We start from the raw sequence: 19,917 nt of genomic DNA, 5'->3' as shown, positions 1-19,917 counted from the left end.
GGTACTAAAAAAAATTATGACTTGTACTTATTAGCCCTTTTGTATTTTTGGGTGAGGCAGTAGGACCCTACCGCGTTCCTCTCACGAAAGCTCCTTGAACTCGCACGCCTGCTTAGGGAGAGAAAGTGAGTTTGTAGAGAGAGAAAGTCGGAACTGGTGCCCAAAGCTGCTAGACACTGTAAAATAGAAGAAAGCACTTTTGTAAGCCTTGCCTCACCAGTTAGAGATATAGAGAGAGAGATAACCCAAATCACCAGCTAGAGTGCGTGAGAGAGAGAACCAATATCAAGTCCGATGGCAGTTTTCCTGAACTTGTGTGATGAAGACACAAGAAAGTGCTTCACAGCCCTTCTCAACAAAGCTCTCATTGATTCCTGTATCTCCACCACCTTCTTTTCACCCGCACAACAACAACCCAGTATTGTACAGGAAGCTATTAAAGAATGTGCGGTGTTTATAGCCGTCTTTTCAGTGAACTATGCATCCTCTTTCTCCTGTCTTCACCAGCTTTGTTATTTACTGAGTTTGCCAAGGAGGAGAACTATCCTTCCTGTGTTTTATGATGTCGATCCTTCTCATGTACGCTGGCAAAAGGGACGGGAGCATTTATGAATCACAAAAACTAAGAATGAGATCGATGAGGGGAAAGAAGTTGCCGATCTCTCTGGTTGGATTATGAAGGATTACAGTTATAAGCAAATAACTTGGATTTCTTTAAAAATAAACAAAATAGATCTCTCTCTGATGTTGCCATCAAAAACTCCATAGAAAGTAAGTATAAAGTGTAGATCCACTTGTACTACTATTTTCATGTGAATGAAATACTTCTTTGTACTTAAAATATATCATTATTATTAGCTAGGCCATTTTCTTTGGGTCTGTTGCATCTCTAATATTTTGTTTATCTACTTCTGAAAAGAACCTGCTCAAAAACAAAAATTTCTTGCAATTCCCTAACGAGGAAAGATAGTAGTTATATATATAATATGTCAACTTTGCTGCAAAAATATTTAAATTGCTTTCTTAGTTTTGGTAACCATCCCCCCGCCCCCCTTTTTCTTCCTAAGTGGGAAAAAAAAAGTACCAAAAAAGAGGCACGTAAGAGTGGAAAAATAACTGATACGCCGCTTTATGTGAGGGAAATGACCACCCACTCACATTCATGTACATAGGATTTCAAAGGATCATCTTTAAATTTGATATAAATATCTAAAAAAATAAAGTCTACATATATCATATGATAATTTTTTTAGAGATGTGTGCCAAATTTAATGGTGATCATTTGTGGTCTTACACATATTGAGTGTGGGAGGGTCTCATAGGATTATTACTGTAATTATATTTGTGATAATCATACATATTGTATTTTTTATTGTTATTTTATTTTTTTTAACTTGGCTTGGTCTCGGCCCAAGTTGAGTCCCAAAATACTACTTTTCTTTATGATTACTGATCAGACACCTTAATGACTGTTTCAAAAATCTTCACCATTTCAATGATATCTTTTTCCCTGTTTTCTAGAGAAGAGTATTTGCTTAGGCACCTCTTTTGTTTTTCTACTAAAGATTTTTTTTTTCTTCTTCTTTTAAATAAAGGAAAATTGTTTCACGCGAGTTGAACCGCATTTATGCGGTGCAAAGGTATAAAGCATCCATCTTAAAGATGGATGCAAATAGGTGGTCCATCTAAAAACAAGTGTAACTAATGGTGTAAATGTTTACTTAATATAATTATTATTTCTAGTTTTCAATTTATTTATTTTTTGGTGCAGTTTGTATAGAACCTAGGCTTTAAACAATCAAATTAGAGCCTACCTTCAAATAGTATCGAGAAATGTGGTTTCAATGCTGGAACTCTTTGTGGTAGCTTTAAAATATATTTTCATCTTGATTTATAAAGTTTAAAGCTTCAAAAATAGTGTATACTAGTAGATCTATAAAAATTTTAAAATCTTGAAAATTGACTGTCCAAAAATGTGTTATAGAACACCCTATTTCAAAACTTGAAATTTATTTATTTTCATGTCTATGCATCTTAATGTCGAGATGATCAATTTGAGAATATTTGGGCATCAAAACAACTGCTTCTAGTGAAATTTTTGAGGTAGGCTCAAATTTGATTGTTTAGAGCCTCCATATATACTTTTCCTTTTCTTTTTTCATATTAATGATATCCTTATTAAAGATTATATATTCTGTAAAAATTAGGATCAAATTATATTGGGTGTGGTTTGTATAAGCAAAGGCTCTAAACAATTAAAGTAAAGCGCACCTTCAAATAGTGCCGAGAAATGTGGTTTCAATATTGGAAATCTTTGTGGTAGCCTTAAAATATATTTTTATTATTTAAATATAACATTTAAAGCTTCAAAAATAGTGTAGATCGAGTAGAACTATGAAAACTAGAAAATCTTGAAAATTGACGGTCCAAAAATGCGTTACAATATGCACTATTTCCAAAACTTGAAATCTATTTTTTTTCTCATGTACATATATCTTGATGTCGAGATAATCAATTTGAGGATATTTGGGCATCAAAACAACCTTTTCTAGTGAAATTTTTGAGGTGGGCTCTAATTTGATTGTTTAAAGCCCGCATATGTAGAAATGTGGGCATCTTAATAAATTTATTTCTTAGATGGATTTTAAGACTTCACTTTTAAGGACGTGTAATCTCAGACATGGAGATAATGAATATGAAAAAAGAAATTTCTAAAACCTAGAAATAATAATTCTAATAAGAAAATATTTGGACCTTTAGTTTCCATTGTTTTTAAATGGAACACCTACTTGCATCCATCTTTTTTTTTTTTTTGGTAAGTCAGTGGGGGAGAAGGCCCCTCTACCTGTTTTTCATTAATAAGTAAGAAATAGAAATTTTACAGCTCATTACCATATAACCCTAGAACAGGGCACCTGTGCCAAATCATGAGTTAAAGCAAGGCAAATAAAATCCAATGGACGAGAACACCAAATAGTTGCTCCTTGATAAGCCGTAGCCCTCTTTGCAAGAATATCTGCCATCATATTGGCTTCACGAAAAATATGGGAAATGGACCACCCACACTTAGAGAGACATTGTCGATAATTTACTGCCACTGTATGTAACTTCCATGGAGGTCGGAAGCGTTCATGAATAACATTAACAAGCAATGCTAAGTCACTTTCAATCTGAATAGGGTAGCATTGTAGCTGATAAGCTGGGATTAATCCTTCTTCAAGAGCGCAAAATTCTACATAACTATTAAAAGCGATTCCAAAAGGTTTGGCAAATGCTGCAATAAAAGCACCATCTGAATTCCTAATAACATCACCCCCCTGCTTGGCATGGGTTATTCAATGAAACCCCATCAATGTTTATCTTGAAGTGATTAGGGCTAGGAAATGATCATACTACTAGAATAGTAATTTTATCCCTTTGTTGATACTATTTGAATTGTAAGTTATCAATTATCGCCTTTTCTGATAAACGAAATGTCTAGGATTTAGCATCAACTAACTCTTGAACATAAGAAATGATTTGTCTAACTAATTGTTCCCTTCTGGTCAACGTATCCTGAAAAACTCTCCGGTTGCATTCTACCCATAAAAACCATATAGTTACAAAGAATAAAGAAGTCAATATATTGAAGAAACCATTTAATTTGAATTTAAATGATAATCATTTTCTCAACATCATAGGTATAGAAATACCAAAGATGAAGCGCTTACCGCATCGTCTGGCAACCAACCTCCATATAACATGCGAAAAGTCACAAATAAATAATAGATGACATGAACTATCATCACTATTTTTGCAAAAAGGGCATACACTGACCTACTTACATCTATCTTTAAGATAGATGCTTTACACTTTCTGGACCACATTTGTAGAAATACAGTCCAACCCGCATGAAACAATTTTCTTTTACCATTGGTATAGGGACATCTGATGTGAAATTTGATAGCTTGGGTTTGTCACAAAGTTTGAGAATTTTTGTTTTTGAACGTTGAGCCTGATCGATGAAATAAATGCAACCACCCAATTTCACATCCAATAGTCAAAATTAATTGTGACCACTTTGTACTAAAGATAAATGGTCTCGTTCTATAATTTCCCTATAAGTAATGATCTTATACGACCCTCACACATATTGAGTTCATGGGACCCCAATAATTGACTGTTGGATCTCACTTGCTTTGAGATTCGGATGAAGATGAGAATGTCTTACCAACGTTAGCCGGTAAAAATACCCCAGGAACATTTCTTGAACTGACCAATGTTAGCCAGTAAAAATACCCTAGTAACATTTCTCCAACTCATTTACCTTTTTTGATACCGTTTCTCTCTATCCTTCTATGTACTCCCTCCTATGTCTTCTCTCTCCGGTAGCCTAAACCTCTTCTTTCTTTATCTGCTTTCCTTTCCCTTAATTTTTCTACTGCCTTCCATTTTCTCTATCTCACTACCCTCCCCCACATAACTTCTCTCCCTATCTTTCTTTTCTCTCTCTCCTATTCTCTCCCTCCAACAAGTAATCTATTATTATTTCCCTCATTTTTATCTGATCCTCATTAGAAGGAGAGAGAGAGATTCAATGGGCTGAAGATTAAGGGGTTTTCGGATCTCCAATCTTCAGGCTGGTGTGTGGAGAGAGAGAGAGGTTGATTCAATGGGCTGAAGATTAAGGGGTTTCCAAATCCCCAAGCCTAAGGCTGGTGTGTGTTGAGAGAGAAGAAGAGAGACCAATTGATGCGAAGGGCTAAGGATTGGTGGCCTTCAAATCCCAAAATCCTTATGTTAGTCTGTAGAGTGTGTTAGGATCTAACCAATACACTCCAAAACCCTTCGATGATGGAAACGTGGAAAGTTAGGCCCTTAAACTATGTAGGATTGTTACATACTATCATGCTCCGCAATCGATGTCCTTGGCGGTTCTCACTCTATGGTGGCTCTCACTTTGTTCAGGTAGCCCTTTCTATAGGTAGCCCTTTCTTAGGATCGACATCTTCGGAGACTCTCACTCTATGGTGGCTCTTACTCTATGGCAGCTCTCATTTTGATTTTATTCAGGTCACCCTTTCCATAGGAAGCCCTCTCTACAGGTAGCTTTTTCTTAGGATTTGAACCTACGTCGCAGTGGTTGCTTTGATACCAAATGTTAGGTTCCTAAGTAATATGCCCCAAATTGGGTGATGGAAATGCAGAAAGTTAAACCCCTAAACCACTAGGATCGTTACAGAGTGAGAGACTTAAGTGAGAGATTGATTCAATAAGGGGTTCAGGGGCTTCCATTCCCCTAATCCTACCATTGGTGGAGAGAGACAAAGTAAGGAAAAAGATGTACATGATGGGTAAAAATAAAGATTGAGTGAGAGAGAAGGCAACTGAAAGGGAGAAATTTAATCACAAATGAGTAGGTTTAGAGAGAGAGAGAGAGAGAGAAATGGCAGTTGAAGCGAAAATGTGGGAAGATGAAGAGAGAGAGGAGATGAAAACTTGTAAAAAGAGAAGGGCTTATCCATGTTTTACCGCCAAACTGCTTACCTCTTCTCAACCTGGGTGAAATCTAAAGCCTCGATTATCGTTAAAACCATATATCTGATTAAAAGCCCATCTCTCTCTCCAAGTTGATGCCTTCTTTCTCTTTTTAAACCTCTTCTCAACCTGGGTGAAATCTAAAGCCCCGATTATCGTTGAGACCATATATCTGATTAAAAGCCCATCTCTCTCTCCAAGTTGATGCCTTCTTTCTCTTTTTAAAGACCAAACCATTTTCTCTCAGCAACAACTGCCATATGAAATCAAGAAAGTCATAGGGCCTTGGCGGTAGTATTGCCAATGCCCCATGATGAGATCTCTGACTTCATTCTCACCAAAGGGTAGGGGCCCAAATCCCCACTGACTTACCACTTTTCTGATAATGGCATGGGCTCTTGGCAGTAGTATTGCTAAGCCCCATAGTGAGGTCTCCAACTCTATTCTCACCAAAGGGTATGGACCCAAATCCCACTATCTTACCACTTACTCACCCAAAAAAAAATGATGTATGAATAATAGAAATTGGTTTACATGAAAGAAAAGGTAACCTATTTAACAGGCCACTCCACACATATCTCGAGAACCTACACGATCTAATGGCAATTACATGGGGTCTTATGAAGCTATGGTGTGTCAAGGTCGCACAACCATCATAAATATATATATATATATATATATATATATATATATATATATTTATAGGACGATACTACAAAAGGCTGATAGGTGAAAATGAACTGTGATTTCGCCTACCCTCATTATCGTTCAAAGTTCATCACACAGTCACAATTATTCGGTAGTGTTTTATTTTTCATGTTTTTTTTACAAATTGGGAAGACTTTTCCATATATATGATATATAATATATATAGGGAAATGATCTAATGCAATAGTTGTATAGTAGTATAATGCAACCATACCTCTAGAAAACCATATTTTTGGCATTTGTATGACCCCAAATTTTGCAACACACATTCTCTTCATCCTCATAATCCTACAGAAAAAAAAAAATAATAATCAATTTTCACCCTAGATATGGTCAAAATTAGCACCCGTCCAATAATGAATCTCGATCCTCCATTTGGTGAATTTCAAGATCTAAGTCGTAACAAATTCAAAATCACTTTTTTCTTTTTTAGCATTATTAATCTAATGATGATAACACTATATAAAAATTTTGGGAATAACAAAAATCCTTCTGAGACCTATATCAAACCATCTCAATAACATGGACGGCTTATATTAATTGGGCTAGAATGAAAACTTTCTATAGTATTTTTTCAAAATTTTCTTTTTTATGATTGTTCTTCATAATGAAAGGATTGTACATTTTAAAATTCGTGTCAAAAAAATGTCTTTAACATGGTTTTTGAAGATGATTGCATTATACCTACTATACAACATGAAATCATTTATATATATATATATATATATATATATATATATATATATATAGTTTTGAAATTTTGAGGTGGCTTGTCATTGGTTGAGGAGGTTGTTTAATTGAGAACCTAAAAAATGCATTTGTACACATCTTTCACCTGAAGGATCATATACCCCAAGGAACATACAATAGTAAATGTTTTTTTTATAGTATATTATATGATATACCTATCATTTGATTTTTTTAGAAGAATATGTTAATAATACAAATTTAGTGGCCTTTTATGTACTTTGTTGTTCACAACACGTCCTAAGCTGGTGAGGCGGGCACGGCTCTGCGATGCCAAGAACTTTCAAATAGGAACGAAGTCAATCAGAGGTAGAGATTGGAGTTTTGTCAAATTATGGTCCAAGATAGAAATAGGCCTAAGGACGGCTCTCTTTTATGAACCATGGGCAGTTGCCGGCTTATGGGTCGGTAAGGCCAAATATTAGCAAACAGGAATAATTTTTAAAGTTCTAGAGCAAAACATTGTATTACGCCTACGTAAATAGGTGTTACGCAAACACGGTGGACCCCACAATTTTGCAGTTTCTCACCACTTGTCTTGTTATGTCCATTGGGACGTTTCAACGTGTGAATGATCCATTTTAGGTGTGTTTGGGTAGTGGTAATGGATTTAAATTACGAGTTTAAATGTCATAAAGGTGGGGTCAAACTAATGTTTAGTAGGGGTTATGGTGTTATTAGGGTTTGACCTATGATTAAAGGTATTAGCCCAAATTTAAGCTAGTTTATAAAGTTTTAGGTGAATTTAGGCCATTTAGGTAGGTTTAGGCTTGTTTTCGAAGGTTTCAATGGAACTTAGGTCTAAATTGGAAGGTTTAAAATTAGCTAATTGCTTATTTAGGAAGGTTCAAGAAGGTTTAGTGGACTAGGCTGGTTGAACTAATTTAGTTGAGTTTTACATGGGGGAGCTTATTAACCTCTAAGATGTATGGGATGGACCGTGGTGTATGAAAGTAATGGTCCTATGGTGTATAGAAATAGTATGGCCCCTAGCTAGTTTTAGGCCAATAGATAGGTTCTCGATAGGGCGAATTTCAGGGTTTTGGTTAGGGGCAGTCTAGGTAAGGTTTAGGCCTATACTCTAAGTTTTATAGGGTCCCGGAACTCGTTCAGCTAAGAACGGGGTGTCTACATATGCATTACGAAATAGATGGAATATATTTTCCTAACCAATCACCATCCAAATGTTAGAAATATTTAATGAATGACACATGTACCCAAACCTAAGTGATGTTTTATATATGGTTTTTGTTAGGGCACTCCTACACATGGAGTATATACTTAATATACTCAATATTTTGGTACACTTAAAGCAAGTTTTGTTTGGTCATGAGCAAGGGTAGAATAAATATTTCTATAAGAAACTGGTGATATTTTATTAGTGATTAAAAAGCAAATAATGCACCATGTGGGTGATGTCACACATCATGTTGGTGACATAGCTAGCAAGACTCCTTTAAAACATGATTTTTTCAAAACATCTTTGATTTTTTAAAATTCGTTAAGAACTCCGAGTTTTTCAAAAGATATTAAAAAAATCATGTGTTTTTAATAGAACTGATATAAACCTGTATTTTATCTTTTTAAAAAAAACTTCTTCTCTATAACTTTATTTTTTCATTAGCTTAATATTAATTAATTGTAACTAAAAGATAAGCACATAACAATGGGAGTAAATTTAAGGATCTTGATGTAGAGTAAAATTTCAACAAAAATTTCACCAATAATTTCCCTTAAAGAAAAAACAAGCGAAAAAATACAAGCAATGTATTCCTCAAAAAGTAAGATATCAAAACAATCATAAATCTCAAATTAATAGGCAGAGTTAGAAGAGAAACCCAATGAAAAATTTTTTTTTTTTTTCAACCCAAAGCTAGGAATTTAGTGAGAATTTTTAATATGGTTGAGCTTTTTGTTGCTTTCTTTATGCATAAAGAAGCTTGATTCATTTCATTTTTTTTATTTTTTATTTTTTATTTCATTGGTGCATACAATGTAGCATTTTGGATGGATAACAATTTTACATATTTGGGTCTTTGTGTTTTGTTTTAGTTAATTACAATCCTATAATGAGGGTCTTTTTTGTCTTTTTTGCTTTGAACAATAATCCTATATGTTAGTTTACAGTTCTTGTTATTTACTAATATGGTTATTGTGTTAAGAATTATTGTTGTTGTTTCATTTTATGTGCCAAATAAATTTGCGATATGCTTTGTGTTGTGATAACAAAGTAAGCATTGTTGATGGATTTATTGAAAGTTTAGGCATTAAATTGTCAAGTGTTACTCTAACAACACTAGGTAAGGCTATAAAATTATTATTCAATGACTTTAATGTATCTACACAATAACTGCAAATCATAAATCCTATATTATGTCATCTTTACATATCCGATTTTTTCACTCCGATTTTTTAAGACGAATCTAAAATGTTCACGATTCCATAACATACCTTATTTTTTGGCGATCCATATTTTTTACCGGATTTTTTCCTCTGCCTCTTTGAAACAAAATTGGTTCATTACCGATATTTTGGTTTGTCGATTTATTATTATTCCCCGACTTGCTAACTATAATTGGTGATGTAATTGTCTTCTATAGTTAATAAATGTTTTTGTTTCTATTAAAAATTTTTACTGACTAATTATTTAAAATACCCATTGACATAAAGTCCCTACATTATAGGGTGAGGGTATCGAGTGTTTAAAAATATTGAGTATATGGTGAGGGTATCGAGTGTTTAAAAATATTGAGTATATTAAGTACCCTAACAAATCCATTTATTTATGTATATATATTAATTGCTAGCCCATTTTGTTTCGAACCATTTTTATCAATATTTCTATTGCGTCACTTGTATTTTGCTTATAAAAAGAAATTTGTTTTCCCTAATGAGTAGGGATATTTTATATATAGGACTGAGCACATTTGGTGGGCGAACTTGTCAAGCATGTTTCTATGAAGTTGATTTGTGACACACCACTACATGTTGCCGCTCACCCTGTCGGGCTCAATCTTCGGGTTGATGATGTGATAAGACACTTAGAAATTGATGCTAATGACGTTCGAATGATTGGGATCCATGGAATGGGCTTGCCAAGGAAGTGTTCGACAAAATATATTCCAAATTCCATGGCAGCTGTTTCCTCTCAGATATTAGAGAGTCTTCCAAAACAAATGGAGTTGTCAACTTACAGAGACAACTTCTTAAGGAACTTTTTGATGAAGTAGATCCAAGTATATTTAATGCTGATAGAGGCATCAATGTTATTAAGAATAAGATTGGGTCGAAGAAAGTTCTTGTTGTATTTGATGACATTGACGATGACAAACAACTTGAAAATTTGGTTGGTAACCGTGATTGGTATTGTCAAGGAAGTAGAATTATCGTCACTACCAGGGATGAGCACGTGTTGAATGTGCATAATAGGGTAGAGAGTAATCACATCTACAAGCTCGAGGCATTGGATCACATACAATCCCTTGAACTCTTTAGTTGGTGTGCGTTCCAAAGGAATCAACCGATACCAGAATTCGTGCAACTCTCTAAGGATGTAATATCCATTGCTTGTGGGCTTCCCCTGGCTCTTGAAGTTTTGGGATGTTACTTATGTGACAAGTTAAACATTGAAGAGTGGGAAGAGGCAATAATGAATTTGAAAAGAATTCCCGCAAATGATGTTATGCGAAAGCTTAGAATAAGTTACGATGATCTGAGTTGAGAAAAGAAACATCTATTTTTTGATATTGCATGTTTCTTTATTGGAGAAACAAGAGATTATACAATTAATATATGAAAAGGTTGTGGTTTCCCTGCTTCAATTTCTATAAAGAAGCTCTTGCAAAGGTCACTTATAAAGATTGATGATTGGGATGGGTTGCAGATGCACAACCGACTTCGTGATATGGGGAGACAGATTGTTGAATTAGAAAACCTAGATGATCATGGAAAGCGTAGTAGGTTGAGGAGATGTCATTACTATGTTGAAGAATTACAAGGTGAGAAATTCCTAAACAAGCTCATTTTTCTCTTGTCAGACAAATCCTTCAATAAGTTATTTGATTGGCAATGATTTTAAGTCTATTTGATCAACATGATAGAGTATGTACACTTGTTTTTTAACATCTTGTTGACAGGCTGACATTTACTTCTATTATCAATTAGGGAACACGTAAGGTTCAAGGCCTAATGATCAGGAGGAATAAACAGGAGAAGATTTGGGAAACTGAAGCATTTAAAGCAATGACCAAACTGAAGCTACTCAGCATCTGTCAAGCTTGTTTTAAAAAGGAAGCTTGAAAGATCTTTCATCATAGTTAGTGCGGTTACAACTAACGGAAGATCCGTGGCAGTATCTCCCAGAAAATTGTAGCTGTGAAAAGCTAGCTGTCCTCGGCTTGACAAACAGTAACACTGTGTCGAAGAACAACATCAAGCAGGTGTGGAACTTATATTTAATGTCATCTCATGCCAATTTATTTTTTTGTCCCTTGCATGTTTGAAACCTTTCTGGAAGTTATCCTTCCTAATCCGAACCAACCAAGTATTTTTTTGCACAGCTCTTCCCGAAGTTGAAGGTCCGTGATCTTACATGGTGCCTTAACTTAGAGAGAATTCCCCACTGTTCTCTATACATGAACTTGAAGCAGTTGATTCTTGAAGGTTGTGAAAACTTGGTTGAGATTCCCGACTCCATAGGGCTTTCAAGGGATTTAGTTTATCTGAATCTTGAGGATGTTCCAACCTCAAAAAACTTCCAGAAAACTTTGGAAAGCTTACAAGTTTTAAGGACTTTCAAGTTAAACAACAACTCCAATTTGACAAGGCTTCCATCTACTTTTCCGGTCTATGTTCCATGGAGGAATTGTTCGCAAGGGATTGTAACCTGCAAGGGGTGATTGCTGATGACTTTGAAAAGTTGTCCAAATTGAAAAAGTTGGATCTCTACGGCAACAAGAATATGCAAGGCCTGCCTAGGAGCATGAAGGGCCTTTCTCAATTAGAAGACATGGATATATGTCATTGTGAGCAGCTCGTAACTATACCCGAGCTCCCCAGTAGTTCGAAATGTCTACATGCTAGCGACTGCTATGAGGTGAGAACCATGTCGAAGTTATCTCATATTTCTCAACTAGAAACACTGTATTTATATTTCTGTAAGCCGATGATAGCTATTCCTGAGCTCCCCACCAGTTTAAAAAATTTCCTGCACCCATTTAATTAAACTATAGATGTACCTTTGAACCTTCCCACTCTGATGATATCCCTAGGACATGCAGTTTTGGAAACTGTATTGGCCAGTAAGCTCTTAGGAAACGTCTGAATAGCCGAGGTAGTAGTGCTGTGGTTTCAGACAGATTTAAGTTACCTCTGTTTCCAGCTGACCTGCCCTGGTGGCTTGGTTGTTTGAGTTTCAGGCCTGTGTCTGTTTGTCTGACTGACTGATGAGATTGTTGAGATTCATCTCAAGATATCATATATTTTCTTCAGAAATTTCTGTTGTATTAAAAGTCGAAACACTAGTTCAGAAAGAAGTGTGGCAGCCCATATACTTGGTACTCTACAAAGTGAAAGAAAGGCCTTTTCCCCCCGGTAAGGATTTTATACATCTCAAAATATACTGTGCAGCCTGGGGCCAAATCTCAAAAAGGTTCCAAACGTTTCCCTGGAGTGTTTTTCTGAGAGTGCTCCATCCTTCATGATTCCATCAACTTCCAAATTTGCCTTGTGCCACATATGTCGCCAAATGATCTAAGATTTCATATTGATAATGCCTAATGCATATGACTTTTAGGAACTGTTAGAAATTATTGATTATTTTTGTATTGCTATTAATATTTTCAGATCTTCAGTTCAAACATTATTTCTCTTAAATGATCTATCTCCATTTGTTTTCGGGCAGTTTGGTTATTTTTCCTTTGCTTCATTTATATTAAGTTCTGTGTTTTGTCCAAGTCTAATTATGGAGCTTCACCTTGACGGAATCTGTATTTCTGCTAATTAATTTCTTTGCTTCTGACTGTTGAATTCAAAATTGGCTTTTTTTTTCCTCCGAGGGAATGGATTCTTAAGAGTGTGTTATTCTCATTGACTCATGATTTGCAGCTCAAAAGAGAGTGCATATCTGATGATTTGTGAAGAATTAGAATTAATAGTGCAAAAGTTAAATTTACAATAGTCTATTTTTAAGGTTCAAAATCCATTTGTTTTTCAGATTCGTGCACCCTTCGAAATTGTTAGGTCCAAAATCCTTCTATAACGTTGTTTTTTGGAGGAGACCGTATTTGAATAAATGTGTTGGCTGATGCACCAAAATCCTATCCTTTTAGTTACTCTTACTTCTCATGTGTGTAAAACCATGGTTGTGAAACACCATCTAATTTTAGGAATCCAAATTTTTGAATCTCTGTTTAAAGTGACCTTCCATGATGTCATAGAGGCAGATCGGATGGTCTCCTTCAAGAAATTCCTCTGCATGAAGTCTATCTATTATAAGGGTATTTTCAGGCTTATTGCATTACCATTGGTTCTATGACCTGTACTAGCTGAAGCCGCAGGTTTCAAAAGTTGCTCTACCTTTTTAACAAGAGATTGCAATGTTATTAATAGTTAATATTAGTGTGGCTCTCCGAATCTCTCTCCCTCGATGTTACCAGATGCCTGGCAATCATTGCGCGGACTAACTCTTCGCTTGACATACTATAAATTATCCCCACTTTATGTATCACTCCTTTTTGATGAAAAGATATCAAAGTTTAGCTCTTTCAAAGTGGCACTAAATCTTATATTTGTGAATGCCTTTTTGCTTGCTCAACATTTATCCAACTTACAGTCGTTTTCCTTGAATATAAAACCTTCATGATTCACTGCTCATTTGTTTCTGGAGCCAAAGGTTCTCGTGATGAATGGTTTATAATGTTTTGCTTTCATAACCTCTTAGATGTTCATAACGTGCCAATTAACTTTATCTCACTAGTTTCTGTATTTTTTTTTGTTGTGAATATACAGTAGTTCCAAGTCAAACATGAAAAGTACAAGATACAGTTATTACTCTAGATTATTTAGTAGTTGAGATGCACAACAATTGATCTTTCCAATTGGAAAATTGTCTTGAGCGTAAGTTTTCTAGTCTCTATTGGTTTTATGGCTCCAGTATTCTCATCTTTTGGTCTTTGATGGCTCTGTGATTTGCTTTGGACAGGAGCAATGCATACATGTTTAAATGCTGCCATCAAAGCTTGCATTTAGACCAACACAAGGGGAAACTTACTGTCAAGGAGGCTCCTAGAGCTGTGAGTTCCCTCATTACAATTGTGCATTCTATAAATGTGCATGTGTGTGCGTGCATGCACGTTCCAACTTCCACTATTGAGTTTTTGGGAAGTATTTGCCTTTTTTTTTTTGGGGGGGGGTGGGGGGTTATTTTGTTCATTTATCTAAAGTTTGAGAAAACACATAAATGCCTTGCATGTTAGCCTTCTAGTGGTTGGCCACCAAATTACCATGTCAAAACTATAACAGTATCATACAAAAATGTAATTTTAGGAATATTTTTGCAAAGCTACTGCTGAAATGGGCCTTTATGAGTGTAGGTGAGTGAGCCTGATGACAAGCTTCTTGCTGAGCACATGGCCAATCAAGGGCTGATAATGAAGAGGTCAGTGGTGATGAGGAAACTGAAGAAGAGGAAGATACGGGGATGGGCGAGCTTGATCTTGATAATGCTGGTGTGACCGAGTAAATTATAAGACAGAAATGAAAAAGAAAAAATTAGTTGATTTTGGTTGACATTATTGAGTTTATGTGTAAAGAACCGCCACAATTTGTGCTGCTCGCAAGTAAGGTTACATTTGTCATTTTCTTTGAAGCTTGCAGTTGCAGATTTTTCTGCCTTGTACAGAATTTGTGACCCTGAGATTTTGTTCAGAGCACTTCAGTTTTCATGTCATTTGCATATTCTACATGAATTACATATTAATTTTAGACTTCTCTCTAAATGAAAAAAAGAATTAGAGTGGTTTGGGGTGCCACATGGAGGAACTCCCCAACACTCACCGAGAGTGTTATTTTGCAAATGGAAAATTTACACTATCTATTATTTTTGGTACATGAAGATCACAAGCTCTCTTAGCTGTCCGATGCGACGTTGGCAGCTAGGTGTGTAACAAAGTTCAAGAGGGAATTTTTTGGACTTTGGGAGCATTAAGCAGCACTTTTCGCTCAATTTCGCATCTAATAGCTCACATTAATTGTGACCTATGTGAAATTTGTAGCTAAGGGTGTCACAAAGTTGAAGAAGATGGCATTGAGCAGCATTTCTTGCCTAATTTCGCACCTAATAGCTGATGTTAATTGTGACTGACATATAAAAATTTGGTGGCTAGGTATGCCACAAAGTTCAATAACTTTTTTTTGACTTAGGCACATTGAGCAGCACATCTCGTTGAATTGCAGATCGAATGGCTAACGACAATTATGACCTGCTTGTAGCAACTATACTCTTTTCCTTCACAAAAAGCAATGAATTTTTTTAGGTTTTATGTAGACAAAAGAATGTGTGATTAATTTGGCATGTCTCGCCCTTACCTTCTTACCAATTTGTGCGCTCTCTCTCATGCATGCATAGGAGGAATCCTATGAGAGAGAACTTTTTATTGGCTTCATTATTCATTTGCACCAAAATGGGGCCTAATTCTGATCTTCTCCTGATAACCTTGATCCATCTATCAGGCATCTTTCATGTCATTCGTTTGGGTGGTTTCCTTCTTTTGATCGACTCTTTGCTCTTTGCATCATTCACATTCTTATGCATCATTTTTTGTGACATTTAGGGTATGCTCTCCTCCCATTCATGGTATCCAAGAACAAAAGAATTGCTTGAAATGGGTTTCTTAGTCTCTTAAAGAATTTCTTTTGCGTTTACTGGTAGAGGCTTGTTTGGTTGTTGGATTGTGGTGTGAATCATGGGTATCCATGCTTGAGTTATGGTGGAGAACAATGGTTATACCAGCAATTCAAAGGTTATATCAGAGGTTCCAAAGTATAGTGGAATGAATGGGAAATATTTGTATTCAACTTGTTTGTTTGGTATCTCCGGTCCAAAAAAGAACCTATATCCCTTAATAAATTATCTAAGAGCATGTTTGATCAGTTAAACTTTTTTGGAAGTGAGAGTTAAATGTCCTACTCCCATGTTTGATGTTACCGTGTGGAAGCTGTAAAGTGGAAGGGCGACCTTCCATGCAGATTTTGTTTTTAATATTAAAATTGGTTCATTTTTAGAAGACCTCTCTTCCATCAAAAAATAAGTCCCTTCCACTTCCAAAAACTCCATATGCCAAACACACCCTAAGATCTAAGAGAGAGTTCTTGTTGCATCACCTAAGACTTGTTGGCTCTTATGAGGTGAGGCAATAAATGGCACTTTAAAAACCAAAATAAGTGGACCTTACGAGAATTTCTGTATCTATTTTCTCTCATTTTTTTATATATTTGGGAAATTTATCCAAACATTTATGAAGGATTAACTATTTAACATCTTATCCATATCTTTTTATTTAATTTCAAAGTACCCATAAAAATGCACATAGTCATAAATTGAAATTATTGCAAATCGATAAAATTTAAATAATTCTTCTCATATGGGTACTCTGATAAATTTCCTTATAGCTTTTATCTTTGTGTCCCCTTTTCGAGGCACAAGTTTTGTATATTTTTATAATGGATAGCGAGTTTTTTTTATTTGTGTGTGTATGTTAGATTGAATGGATATGAATTTGCTATACTAGGGATTTACTGGGAAAGCCTATTACCTTGGCACTGCCCCATATAAAGCACAAGCTGCTGCTATTCTTAGCTGTTTGATCTGAATCGACAGCTGTATAAAGCGCAAGTTACTCATTAGCTGCCATTCAATTTAAATCGATAGTTGGGATTGCTTTACATTCTCTTTAAACTCGTTTTTTTTTTCTTTTTTCTTTTTATTTCCTTCTTTATCTTCATCCTTGGGCAATTGTCTTGTTTTTTTCTCTCTCTTCACTAGTCGATCACAACTCCGCAACTCTCTTTGTGATTTAGATGACTTTTTAAATAATAATATTTCATGCAAATACAAGTAGATTTCTTCCTCTGACGTGGTCATTGCAAGTTGGCTGATTCACCTATTGTTGTGTGTCCCCTTAAACATCAAAGTTCTTCTCTAACATAGACGTTGTTATATAATGTTGCGTTTATGTGGCTTTTAAAGGCCTTATAAGTTCTTCTAAAATGAAATGATATAGTGGAACATGAACTCAGTGGCAGTGTGGTCCCTCGTAAACCATACTAAGCAAACAGTGTTTGCTGATATGTGCTTGACGATTTAAGCCAGTCAGTTGGGAAAAACCCATGTTACCTTGGCATAAAGAACAAACTGATAAGGGTTCTAATAGGTTAGCCCTTGATGAGGTCGGAGAAAATGTCTAGATGAGTGAGCCGAGGGACTGCATGACCCTTGTGTGTGATGGTGGTCTTCAGAGATGGGGGCAAAGCCTCATCCATGTGCCATCACACGGCGTGCATATCGATAGATCGTTCGAGAAAACCAGAAATCCACCTTTTAGGGTGAAGCGCATGCATGTGCGAGAGATACCCCAATGCACCATAGGAGCTATGGTCGCATCAGGTCTTAGTGACCTTGACTCATCTCTAGGGGAGGACTTGAAATCCACAGACTGGGATTGCGACCCCTTGGCTCATCGGTCGGACTTTAGTGACCTGCTAATGAGCCTCTGCTTGGACTGTGGGTCATAAAAAACACTGGATCGATCTGATAAAGCAAATGTGGTCAGTAGTCCACAGTTGAAAGTGGAGTGCTCCATGTTGATTCCTAAATCATATGAATCTTTTTCCCATCAAATTAATTTAATTGTGTTTATTTTATGATGAAAATTATTTTAGAATTATTATTTGAATTTTTATGAACCTCTGGATATTTTATTTATAATTTTTGAATTTATAAAATTAAATATATTGATTTTACAATGGTTTAAATATTTAAATAATATTTTAAAATCATTTTATTAATTTTAAATATATAAAAATATCATGGGGGCTCATTGTGTATATGGGCCCACCATATTTTTATAAGGTGGGGCCCATGAGTGCCTCCCTTGGGTGGCATGCCCCACCCTAATTCTCTTTCCTATTTTTTGGTGATATGGCATGTGGCATATGGTTGGCAGATATTGACTAAACATTGACTTGATATATCTTTGAAAAATTTTTGTGGAAAGATTGAGTAGACTTATGCTATTTTATGATATGCACAATATTTTAATTAGATTTAATTTATTTAATTTTTATTTATGGGAAAATAGTTTAAGAAAGGGGGATAATTGTTTATGCACCTTCCATAATGTTGATGGCCCATCTATGAAATGAATGACTGAAATCTCTCACCTCACAAGTCACCTAAGACCAATGGTTTATATTCAATCTCACAAGAAGAGACAAGCGGAGGAAAATCTTAAGAAACTCTAATCTTATTCAAAGCCTATAAAAAGATATTGTCTCTACCCAAAAATCTCTACACCTTATCTCTTGTACGTAATTCTATCTCTCTCATATCCCACAAAAGGGCACACCGCACTTAGAATTTATCTCTCTCTCTTAAGAAAAGCTTCTCTATCTTATCTCTCAACTATGGATTTATGGCTAAGGGTTTTAGGGTTTAGCAAAATGATAATCCATCTCTCTCAAACTAAGTTGCTAAGAGAATTCACCAAGGGTTTGAGTTTGTAATCAAAAGGGGTTCATGTTCTATTAGTGTGGCTTGGCTTCAACTTGCTTTCTCAATTGAGATTAAAGATTGATCATTAATCCCCCACTATCGGATGATGGTGACTCGGTGTGGGGTGTAATAAGCTCGGTTGAGGTAATCTCCAGAATTCTTCCTTTTGTTTCTTGTAATATTATATTTTATTCTCAAACATAGTGCATAGTTGTTTCAATGGCATCAAGTTGTTAAGATCTTGGTTTTATTATTATGTTTATTTTATTTTGAAATTTATATTATTGTAATAAAGGCCACCTCTAAGCAATCTTTTTCCAAAAGAAGGGGGTGAAAAAAAAAAAAAAATGTATTCCCTGGTAAAAGATCACATAGGTCTTTCTTTTATTGGTATCAGAGCTATTCCTACTTGATGTCATTAATTGTCTTTTCTCTTTATTAAGTTTAGATCAAGCTTGGGAATGAGATATAAGAAAGCTAATGACCTTTGTGGTCAAGAAACACACTCACGGTTAAGAATTATTGAATACTCTAACACCGAAAATGCACTCTGCATAATGAGTAATCTGGGCTATTTTGGAGTAGTGATATGAATAAGATAATGAGCTATTTTTGTATTACATATTTCAATGATATTTTGTGTCTTTAAGAGTAGGATCTGCCTGAAAAATTTCAGTAGGAGATCCTAAGGGAATTTAGAGTTATGGAATCATCAATGAAGGGTGTCAGTTCTGACTCTGCAAAATCCAGGAACTGTCCATTGAGTTTCATGATTTTTCCTACCAACCATATTATTTTATTTCTTGTTGAAATTTTTCAGTGACTCACAAAATTGAGTCTACTTTCAAGCAAAAAGAGTTTCATCAAGAAATTTCTCGTGGTTTAAAAGATAAGATCAATTTATTAAAGGGTGTGCAAATGTTTATTTTCTGCAATGAAAACTATTTTCATGACTTAGAAGTCATGATTTTATTTCCATACTTAACATAATGTTTTATGGTCCACGCTAAATTTTTGACTTCCATTCTGAGTTTATTTTCTAATAAAATTTATTTGAACGATAAATATCTACGGAAGAGGGAATAAAAATTTTGGATTAAAGAGAGGTCATCCTAAATTTTTTGCAATTTGGTATGTTCTTCATTGAAATATGAATAGCTATATTTATCAAGCCA

At 35.2% G+C, this 19,917-nt stretch overlaps 1 pseudogene across 1 annotated transcript in view; it reads left to right on the top strand.

The window, feature by feature from the left end:
* The first annotated feature begins 202 nt into the window (after window positions 1-202).
* The window catches only part of LOC110008043 (disease resistance protein RPP4-like), a 30,187-nt pseudogene continuing 10,472 nt past the window's right edge, over window positions 203-19,917 (top strand). Inside the window, exons 1-4 of the transcript XR_016056193.1 lie at window positions 203-602; window positions 10,036-10,970; window positions 11,500-12,067; window positions 14,565-14,699. The product of XR_016056193.1 is annotated as a disease resistance protein RPP4-like (transcript). The remainder of the gene's footprint in view (window positions 603-10,035; window positions 10,971-11,499; window positions 12,068-14,564; window positions 14,700-19,917) is intronic.

Source organism: Amborella trichopoda, chromosome 5 (assembly GCF_054954075.1).
Source record: "Amborella trichopoda isolate Santa Cruz 75 chromosome 5, AtrichopodaSantaCruz75HAP2 v2.0, whole genome shotgun sequence".
Lineage (NCBI taxonomy): Eukaryota > Viridiplantae > Streptophyta > Magnoliopsida > Amborellales > Amborellaceae > Amborella > Amborella trichopoda.
This window is presented reverse-complemented; position numbering and strand designations above follow the sequence as displayed.